This window comes from Rhinoraja longicauda, chromosome 7, assembly GCF_053455715.1.
Source record: "Rhinoraja longicauda isolate Sanriku21f chromosome 7, sRhiLon1.1, whole genome shotgun sequence".
NCBI lineage: Eukaryota > Metazoa > Chordata > Chondrichthyes > Rajiformes > Arhynchobatidae > Rhinoraja > Rhinoraja longicauda.
The window spans coordinates 62693017-62703311 of NC_135959.1; the positions used below are offsets into that span (position 1 = coordinate 62693017).

Below are 10295 nucleotides of genomic sequence, written 5' to 3' on the forward strand. Positions count from 1 at the left end.
CACTCCGCCTCTTATTTCCTTACTCCTTTGACTCCTTTTCACTTCTAGTCTTTGTCACTATCTGCACAAAGATAGTGCAGAGCCAAATCCCAGGTTTAGCCCCACACCTGCCTCTTTTCCAGCTTTCTCCCCCTCCCTACTCCATTAATCACAAAGGTCCCAATGCAAAACATCATCTATCCATTCCCTCCGCGGATACTGCATAACCCACTGAGTTCCTTCAGCACTTTGTTTTGCTCAAGATTCCAGAATCTGCTTTAATACGGACATGTCATACGTAAATCTGACCATATCCCACACTAATTTTTGTGAATAAATCTCAACTGAGACTACTCCAATAGGGTGCTAATTAACTAGATTGGATTTCCCCTGTTTTTGTGGAGACAAAAGACATGAGTAATTTTCTACATTCATATTTTGAAGCTATTGACCTGAAACATTAATTCTCTCTCCTAAGATGCTATCTGAGCATTTACAGCATATGCTATTTTCATTTCAAATACCCAAGGTATGTGGGGAGTTCTATTTGTTGTTAAATTAAAAGGAACCATTTATTGCCTTTCTGTAACTGCCTTCAAACTATTTCAATCATTTGGTAGCTGTCAAATTAATAACTACATTTAACATTTTGGTGATAGGCTTTTAAATTCAAGGCTTTTGATAATCTGTATAGACTTCTTCAATACTGGTCCAGTAATTTAATTGCTTCCCCACCATCGTACCTGTACATTATAGAGGGGGTGCCAAAATATTTAGAGACACATAAAGGTGTGCCGAATTTTGGAGAAAAAACAGCAGACTGTATCAGGACTTATTGCCTTTTGAGATCAGTCCGGTTAAGAATTCTCGATGGAAAAGAATGAAGATTGTAACATGCACAAACATACATATGGTTGTATTTGAATGCTGGAAAAGTACATGGAAATTGCCAATTTTAGTGTTAAAATACTCAGTGATCTCCATGATATTGATTAGAATTATAGCTAGAGGAGGTGCTAACTTTTTTCACCTTTTTTACCTATTATGTAGAAGGAAGGTCACAACTCGAATATTGCTTGGAAAGTTGACTCATCTGGCTATAATTCTAATCAATACTAAGAAACCACAAGCATTTTAATTCTAAATTTGCTAATTTCCAGGTGTAGAATGGAATGCCACCCTCTGAAGTCATTACGTAGCTGTTAGGACAAAATCTCTTTAATTCCAACAAGAGGCCATTTAAAACATTAGCAAATTAAAAGTTGATATATTATACAAAGATTAGGAGAAAACCTGATTATAAATTTCCTCCCAAGACATCTAGTGGAGTATCACAGCCAGTTCTGAAGTTCAGTCACTCTTACAGTAAAGGCACGTGAAGGCAGAGTGAATGATACCACGATAATCTGTTTTGCTGGTATTAGAAAGAGAATGCTGCCCAGGACATCAAAATTCTTGGAACAGTAACTCAGTGGTGCTGACTGCAGGTAGCACTAGTTAGTCCTTTCACTAAATTATCAACAGCTATTCAGTCTACTGTATATGTGTTAGCATCATGAACATTATTCATTTATTTCCACTCACTGATCTCTCTTCCAAGCTTGGATACTTTACTTCAGGAAAAAAAAGAATGAGAGAAAGAGAACAAGGTGTGCATTTAAATTAGGCGGGTGGCTGCAACCACAAATTTCATCAGATTGCATGGCTGGAGCCCAGTGTAGTTAGGTATGCAGCCTGAGTCGGGGACCAGGATCAAAGTTAGTGGAATCAGGGTCTGGAAACAGATCCTGTACACAACCAGTTTCATGAACCTGCAACCAAAATAGGAACAAAAAGCCTGGAGAGAGGCAATGGGCAAAGACTCGTGCTCCAGCCCACGTTTCAACTCAACCACCGTGTGGCGCCAGCAATGGCTGCCTGGCCAAGTCTGTCTGTCTCTCCTTCTTTCTGTGTAAATTGTCTGTGTTAAATGTATGTTTTTAGTGTTCTTTGGCTTGTTTTATGTGGGGGGTGGGGTTGGGGGAAACGTTTTCTAATCTCTTACCTCGACGGAGATGCGATTTTTTTCCCCGTATTGTATCTCCGTCCGCACTGCTGCCTAACATCGAGGAGTTGGTGGCCTTTGCTGGAGATCGACCAGCAGCTCCTGGGACTTACCATCAAAGAGTTTGCGATCCCTTTGCCAGGGATCGACCTTGGAGCTCCACCGTGGGTGCCTGCGGACTTTAATATCGCGGAGCCCGCGGTCTCTGTATAGAGACCGACTTCGGGGACTCCAAGCCGCAGGAGCTTCGACTGCCCCGATGCGGGAGCTTCGACCGCCGGCTGCGGGAGCTTCAATCGCCCTGACGGATGGTTCGACTGCCCCGACCGTGGGAGAATAAAGAGGAATTGACTTTTTTGCCTTCCATCACAGTGAGGAATGTGGGGAATCCACTGTGGTGGATGTTTTTGTTAACTTTTATGTACTTGTGTGTCTTGTTGGGGTTTTTTTTGTATGGCTGTATGGTAATTCGCATATCACTGTACCTTAATTGGTACACATGACAATAAAAGACCTTCAAAACCTTGCAGTCAGGTCCAGTTTATTGTCATGTGCACAAGTACAGCAGGGTACAGGTACAATGAAAATCTTGTTTGAAGCAGGATCATAGGCACATAGATCAGATAACACACAAGATATAAATTATATATAAATCACACATAAATTCTACAACACAGCAAAAAAGAAATAAAAACAAGACATTAGAGAAAAACCATACAATTAGAAAATAGGTGCTTGGAGGCCTATCGTGTACCATTGCTGTGGTAGTTTTAGCCTTGTAGAGCTCTGCACAAGAAACTGATACTTGTAGGAGAGTGGCTGTTAATGAACTGGAACTTAAGACTGCTCCACCTCCTGCCCAATGGTAGTAGCAAGAAGAGGGTATAGGCCAGATGGTGGAGATCCTTAATGATAGATACTGCTTTTTTTTCGATGGTGGAGAGCTGTGTCCAATGATGGACTGGGCTGGTCCACCACTCTCTGCAGCATACATTCCTGTCTCGGAACTGCAGATGCTGGTTACACACCGATGACAGACACAAAATGCTGGAGTAACTGGAGTAAAATGCAGGACAGGCAGCATGTCTGGGAAGATGAAATGGGTGACGTTTCTGGTCAAGACCTTTCTTCAGACAGTCTGAAGAAGGGTCTCGACCCAAAACATCACCCATTCCAGTACCCGCTGAGTACTCCAGCATTTTGTGTTTATATACATTCCTGTCTGTTGGAATTGCCACATCAGGCCATGATGCAGCCAGTCAGGATACGTTCCACAGTGCATCTGCAGAAGTGTGTTAGTGTATCTGTTGCTATGCCAACTCAATTCAAATTTCTAAGAAAGTAGAAGCATTGGCATTCTTTCTTCATGTTTACATCTATGTGTTAGGCCCATTACAGATCATTCAAGATTAAACACCCAGGAGTTGAAGTTGTTAATTCTCTCCATCTTCAACCCAAAAATGAAAATGGGCATGTGATCTCTCAACTTTCCCTTCCTGGTGTATAAAAGGAAGGCAGGCACTTTTAGGGAAGCCATTTGGGTGTGACGTGGGGTGAGCAGCCGATGTTCAGGTGTTATGTTTGAGGATGAGTGCTGAGGCTTTAGCTCGAGAGGCTTCAGAAAGGAGGACGAGCAGAGGTAGAAGATAAGATGAGAAATTTTGTTTGTAACTTTTGTTTGGTCGTAGTGTAATAGAGATGGCAGTTACGGCACTGGTATGCTCCACCTCCACGATGTGAGAAGTGGAAACTTCTAGTGTCCCTGAGAACTACACATGTGGGAGATGTGTCCAGCCACTGCTGCTGACTGACACCGGGGGGAACCAGAAATACAGCTGGACATCCTCATGTTTAGTCAGGAGCATAACCACTCAGGATGGCTGCAGCTGCAGTCCAATCTGTGGCACCGGGCCTGGCTCTGAGGCACAGCATGATAGTTGAAGTCAGACAGGGCTACAATGTTCGGAACTAATTTAGGTAGGCAAAAGGTTAAAAAGCAGGTCCTCAAAGGTAGAAATCTTTGGAAATGTTTGCTAGTGTTGCTCGGGAGGGTTTAAACTAGATTGGCAGGGGGATGGAATCAAATGCAGCAGTGAGGCAAGTGGCAGGCCAGAAGTCGGTACAGAAGTCAATCACAGCAAGTTCAGTAGACAAGATATAGACACAAAAAGCTGACACTCAGCGGGTCAGGCAGCATCTCTGAAGAAAAGGAATAGGTGATGTTTCAGGTCGAGATCCTTCTTTCTTTGTGCTTTCTCAGTAGACAGGATATGTGGGAGCACAGCACGGAGCAACAAAAGACGATTTGATTAAATTACATTTATTTCAATGCTAGAGTCCTGACAGGCAAGGCGGATGAATCAAGCAGTGGATAAGTATGTGTGGGTATTAAACAGGAACTTGTATGTTAATTGGAGCAGGTTGCATGCGGGTAAAGGGATGTCTGGAAAGTGGGATGCATTAAAAGTGTGATAGTGAGAGATCAAGGTATGCATGTTCCTGTTGGAACGAAGGGCGAGGCAAGTTTAGGTTTATTATTGTTCACATGGACTGAGGAATAGTGAAAGCTTTGTTCTGCATGCTATCCAATCAGATTGGATAAAACAATACATAAACGCAATCAAGTCAAATGCAAGTATAATAGTGAGAAAAAAGATGGAGTGTGGAATGTAATTTTCAGCATTGCAGCGTGCCAGTTCCATACACAAAGTCCAATGTCCACAATAGGCAAAAGATGAATCGGAGAGTATGCTAGCCTTATGGAAGGATGATTCAGAAGCCTGATGACAGAAGACCTTGGATGACAAGAGAAATTGAGACTCTGGCAGGAAAAAGGAGATGTGGGTCAGGTATAGACAGCTAGGATCAAGTATATCCCTGGAGTATCGTAGGATTGAAAAGCATGCATAAAGGTAATTAGAAGGGCAAAAAACAGCCATGAGATAGCTCTAGAAGATAAGATTAAAGAGAATCCAAATGGATTTTATATTAACGGGAGAAAGGTAACTAGAGAGAGAATAGGGACCCCCAGAAACTAAAGCAGTCATCTATGCGTGGAGCCACATGAGATAGAATAGTCCTCAGTGAATACTTCGCCTGTTTTTACCCTGAGAAATACATGAAGATTAGGGAACTTGCAAATGTTACTAGCGATGTTTTGAGGACCGTTCATATTACAGTCGAGGAGCTGCCGGATGTTTTAAGACGTGCAAAGGTAGATAAATCTAATGGACCTAATCAGATATATCCAAGAATGCTGTGTGAAGCTGAATAAGAAATTGCAAGAGCCCTTGTTCAGATATACAAATCGTTAACACACGGGTGAGGTGCGGGGAGACTGGAAAGTGGCAAATGTTGTACCTCTTGTTGAGAGGGGCTGCAAGGAAAAACTTGAACTATGGACCAGTAAGCCTAACATTTGTGGTAAGAAAGTTTTATACAGTGCCTCACAAACAACCTGTCAATTTCTACCTACCAGAACCTCAAAGTGTTCAAAGCTTATGGGTTCTCCTGAAACTGATAATAATCGGCACCCGTGAAAAGACTCTTCCATTCTTAAACATGAATCAGGCCGTGTTCAATTAGAATGACCAGGAGATCACCTTATCAAACACAAGGATTTCAAAGATTGGAAGCAACATCTATCCTCAAGAGTAAATCAATAGTTCAACAGGCATCTGAATGCAGCCATCTATCAGAAAACCTGGGACCTAAAGTAAAGGATGGACTGTAGGGGCCTCAGCAATTTGTTAAGAGGCACAACATTCACAGGAGGATGGACTGGAAGGAGCGAGGGGGAAGATGCAAGAGAAAGGGATGAGAGCACAGACTGAAGGTTCATTGCCTGCTCTGTAGGTCAACTAAAGAATCTGACGGAGAGGCAGACAGGAGGAATGATGTGAAGTTAATCATAGTACTGCTCTCATATCCAGGACTATGGTTGAGAACCCAGATTTTCTGATAGGTTGGAGAAATCATAGCAGGAATTATGTATTTGAGGTTGTAGTCGGCAAACTACAAGTGCATTCCTCTACAGAGGTACATGCACCTCTGTGCATTCAGAAAATAGTGGGTTCAGGTCGCAACCCAGTTAGGTTGAAAATACATGGAGTACAGTGCTGAAAGAAGTGACATCTTTGTCAAAGCCGCTTCCCCCTACCAAACCGATGTAAAGGACCCAGGACACGAAGTTTAAGCAGGGGTCCTTTCAAAACCCCTAATGTTTGTCCATTAATGAGCTTCGCGTTTCATTGATTGATAAATTGTGCGGTCATAATCACATTGATTTTGGTCTCTACCAGATAGTTGATTGCTTGGATGCCTGTGAAAGTCATATTGAACCCACCCTGCACCCCAGTTCATCCTCTAGTCCCCGTCCATTCCCACCCACCCACATTTTCCCCGCCTGCTTATCTTGAAGCTCCTCTCTATCCCGCGGTCTAGTTAAACTGGAGATACAGTACAAGGAACTGTAGATGATTTTACAGAAAAAAAGATGAACTTCAAGGAACCGCAGATGCTGGTTTACTCAAAAAGATGAAAGATGCTGGAGTAACTTTCATATGAAGAAAACTGGATAGACTCGGCTTGTACTCGCTGGAATTTAGAAGATTGAGGGGGGATCTTACAGAAACTTACAAAATTCTGAGGGGGTTGGAGAGGCTAGATGCAGGAAGATTGTTCCCGATGTTGGGGAAGTCCAGAACAAGGGGTCACAGTTTAAGGATAAGGGAGAAGTCTTTTAGGACCGAGATGAGAAAGTTTTTGAATCTGTGGAATTCTCTGCCACAGAAGGTAGTTGAGGCCAGTTCATTGGCTATATTTAAGAGGGAGTTAGATGTGGCCCTTGTGGCTAAAGGGATCAGGGGGTATGGAGAGAAGGCAGGTACAGGTTACTGAGTTGGATGATCAGCCATGATCATATTGAATGGCGGTGCAGGTTCGAAGGGCCGAATGGCCTACTCCTGCACCTATTTTCTATGTTTCTATGTCTAACTCAGGCAGCACCAATGTGGAGAACATGCTGGGATCGGCGACGTTTCGGGTGGGGACACTGAAAAGTTGTCTATTCATTCCCTCCGCAGATGCTGCCCGACGCGTTGGGTTGAAGTTACTCACAACGGGTTCTAGTTAAACCGGACGCGTCTTTAGTCGCTCAGCGCCGGGACGTGGGCCGTGGGGTGGAGGTGATGTGGGGCTGCACCGAGCGACGGGCGGTGAACCTGCGATCCGGTCAGCGGCGGCGACGGCGGAGTCAATGCCGCCTGTTACAGCAGCAACCACCGTCTCTCTCTCCTCTCTCCCCCCCCCCCCCCCCCCCCCGGTGGCACCTCCTGCCGCTGCCCTCGCGGCGGCGCCTCCCCTCCCCCGCCCGCCCGCCCGCCCGCCCGCCCGCCCGCCCGCTGACTGGAGCGGCCGGTAACCGCGCGCCTCCGCCCCCCGTACCTGCGAGCTGCGCGCCGCCCGCGCCGCGTTCCGAGCCCAACGGCTGCCCGTTCCAACGAGGGCACCACCAGCAACCAAACCCCCGCCGCCTCCTGATCCCCCACAATGCACCGCACTACGGTGGCCGACACCAGCCGAGCCCTGCGCGGCGACCAAGCGCTTTTCCTGCGTGCGGATGAGGGTCGGGAACGGCGCAGCGGATTCCTAACGGGTGGGTGGGGAAGAAGGAAGGAACTAACTGCAGATGCTGGTTTTTGTAACGAAGAAGGTCGGTTTACACCGTTTACAATCTGAAGGATGGTCTCGACCCAAGATGCCACCCATTCATTCTCTCCAGAGATGCTGTTAAACACGACAGCCTCAAAATAAGCTCTGATCTACATAGACTTAGGGGTATTGGTTTTGTCTTTTTGCACTATTATTGTTTGTTTTTTATGTGTTTGTGTGTATGTATGTGTGTATGTATATATATATACACACTGAACGTTTTTTCTCAATTATATTGTTTACAGAGCACTATGTTTACATATTCTGTTGTGCTGCTGCAAGTAAGAATTTCATTGTTCTATCTGGGAAATATGACAATAAAACACTCTTGAATTGACTCTTGAAGGCCTTTCCCGCTGAGTTACTCTAGCATTTTGTGTCTAGCGGTTTCTGGCACGTGTCAAAGAAAGGATGGAATATAGTCTGTTTCGACAACGTTGCTCTACTGACAGAAAGATATCACTGTGTGATCGTCTGTCCCTGATAATGCTACTAATATAAGCCTTGCCTGAAAAATTTGGTCCAATTTTTCAATCAAGCCTATAAAGATGATCACGGTTGGGATCTTGCGCAAAAGATAAAATGCTGGCGGAACTCAGTAAGTCAGGCAGCATCTATGGAGGTAATGGATGCTACATCTTCACATTAAAATGGGACTTAGTGATTTATTTAAAGTACCACTAATGGAAAAAAGTAGCCAAAGTAAACATTAAGCAATTCAAGAAATAAAAATGACATGTTGAATGGACAAGGATCGCAGGCCAAAAAATTATTTCTAAACTCGTGCACAAGAGAAGTCACAGGACTTTCAGAAGGCATATAGATTATTTCTTAAGTGACAGGATCGGTCAAAGTCAGCATGAAGGGGAAATCATGTTTGACTAATCTTCTGATTTGTTGAGGATGTATCATGTAGAATGGATAAGGGAGAGCCAGTAAGTGTGGTGCATCTGGACTTTCAAAAAGCCTTTGACAAGGCCCCATACAAGAGATTAGTGTTCAAAATTAGAGCACATGGTATTGGGGGTAGGGTATTGACATGGAGAGAGAACTGGTTGGCAGACAGGAAGCAAAGAGTAGGAATTAACGGGTTCTTTTCAGAATGGCAGGCAGTGACTAGTGGGGTGCCGCAAGGCTCGGTGTTGGGACTCCAGTTATTTACAATATATATTAACGATTTAGATGAGGGAATTAAATGTGACATCCCCCAAATTTGCGGATGATACAAAGCTGAGTGGCAGTGTGAGCTGTGATGAGGATGCTATGAGGCTGCAGGGTGACTTGGATAGGTTGAGTGAATGGGCAGATGCATGGCAGATGCAGTATAATGTGGATGAATGTGAGGTTATCCACTTTGGTGGCAAGAACAGGAAGGCAGATTATTATCTGAATGGTGTCAGATTAGGAGAAGGGAAGATGCACCAAGACCTGGACGTCCTTGTAAATCAGTCACTAAAAGTAAGCATGCAGGTACAGCAGGCAGTGAAGAAAGTCAATGGCATGTTGGCCTTCATTGCGAGAGGATTTGAATTTAGGAGCTAGGAGGTCTTACTGCAGTTGCACAGGGCCCTGGTGAGACCACACCTGGAGTATTGTGTGCAAATTTGGTCCTCTAATTTGAGGAAGGACATTATTGATATTGAGGGAGTGCAGCGCAGGTTCACCGGGTTACTTCCAAGGATGGCGGGCCTGACATATGATGAAAGAATGGGTCAACATGGCAATAAGGAGTAGACCATTTAGAACTGAGGTGCGGAAACATTTTTTCACCCAAAGAGGTGTGAATCTGTGGAATTCTCTGCCACAGTGGAGGCCAATTCACTGGATGTTTTCAGGAGAGAGTTCGATTTAGCTCTTAGGGCTAAAGGAATCAAGGGTATGGGAATCAAGGGGTATGGGATTTTAGGTGATCAGCCACGATCATATTGAATGGCGGTGCTGACTCGAAGGCCCAAATGGCCTGCACCTATTTTTCTATGTTTCTAAAGGAAACTATGTTTTGGCTTCATATAATGGAATATATACCACAACTTCAAGAAGGTCAGATCAGGAATGTGGTTGTTGGTTGCTTCAATTGTATGCAGGAAAAGGAATCGGATAACAACCAAGGGTGGATGTCTCTAAAAAATATGGGCCTATAGGCACCAGAAATAAATCATAGTTCAGGGGTGCATGTAAGATTGTCTAATCAGCCTCTGATATGTGTACCTGAAGGGGACTTTATGCTTTGTGGTGAACCTAAAGAACATAGGTTCTAAAGCAAGTGGTGAATGAATTAACATGACGAATAAATATTTGTGACATTGACCTCAAAACCTATCCATTGCAGCATTAATAATAATAATATATTCTTTTATTCGTCCCACACCGGGGAAATTTACACATTTGAAGGCACCACTGATAGCCACCACTTTGTACCATTGTAGAAATTGATTAGATTTCAAAGAGATCTAGCAGCACAAAAATGGATGCTCATAAAGCACTGATTGCAATAGATTTGTGTTCCATTAAACAAAAAGTTGGAAACAGCAGTTGATACATCCAAAATGACATCCCAGCT

The 10295-nt window shown here is 44.1% G+C and overlaps 1 protein-coding gene across 2 annotated transcripts in view; it reads right to left on the reverse strand.

Moving 5' to 3' along the window:
* cwc15 (CWC15 spliceosome associated protein) overlaps positions 1-7589 on the reverse strand; it is a 50643-nt gene extending 43054 nt beyond the window's left edge. The window contains exon 1 of one of the 2 annotated variants that reach the window (XM_078403143.1): positions 7469-7589. The gene's annotated coding sequence lies outside the window, so the exon portion shown is untranslated. Of the gene's footprint in view, positions 1-7141; positions 7278-7468 lie in introns of those variants that run through there. The other variant, XM_078403144.1, reaches the window with a different exon arrangement.
* Positions 7590-10295: the final 2706 nt, after the last annotated feature.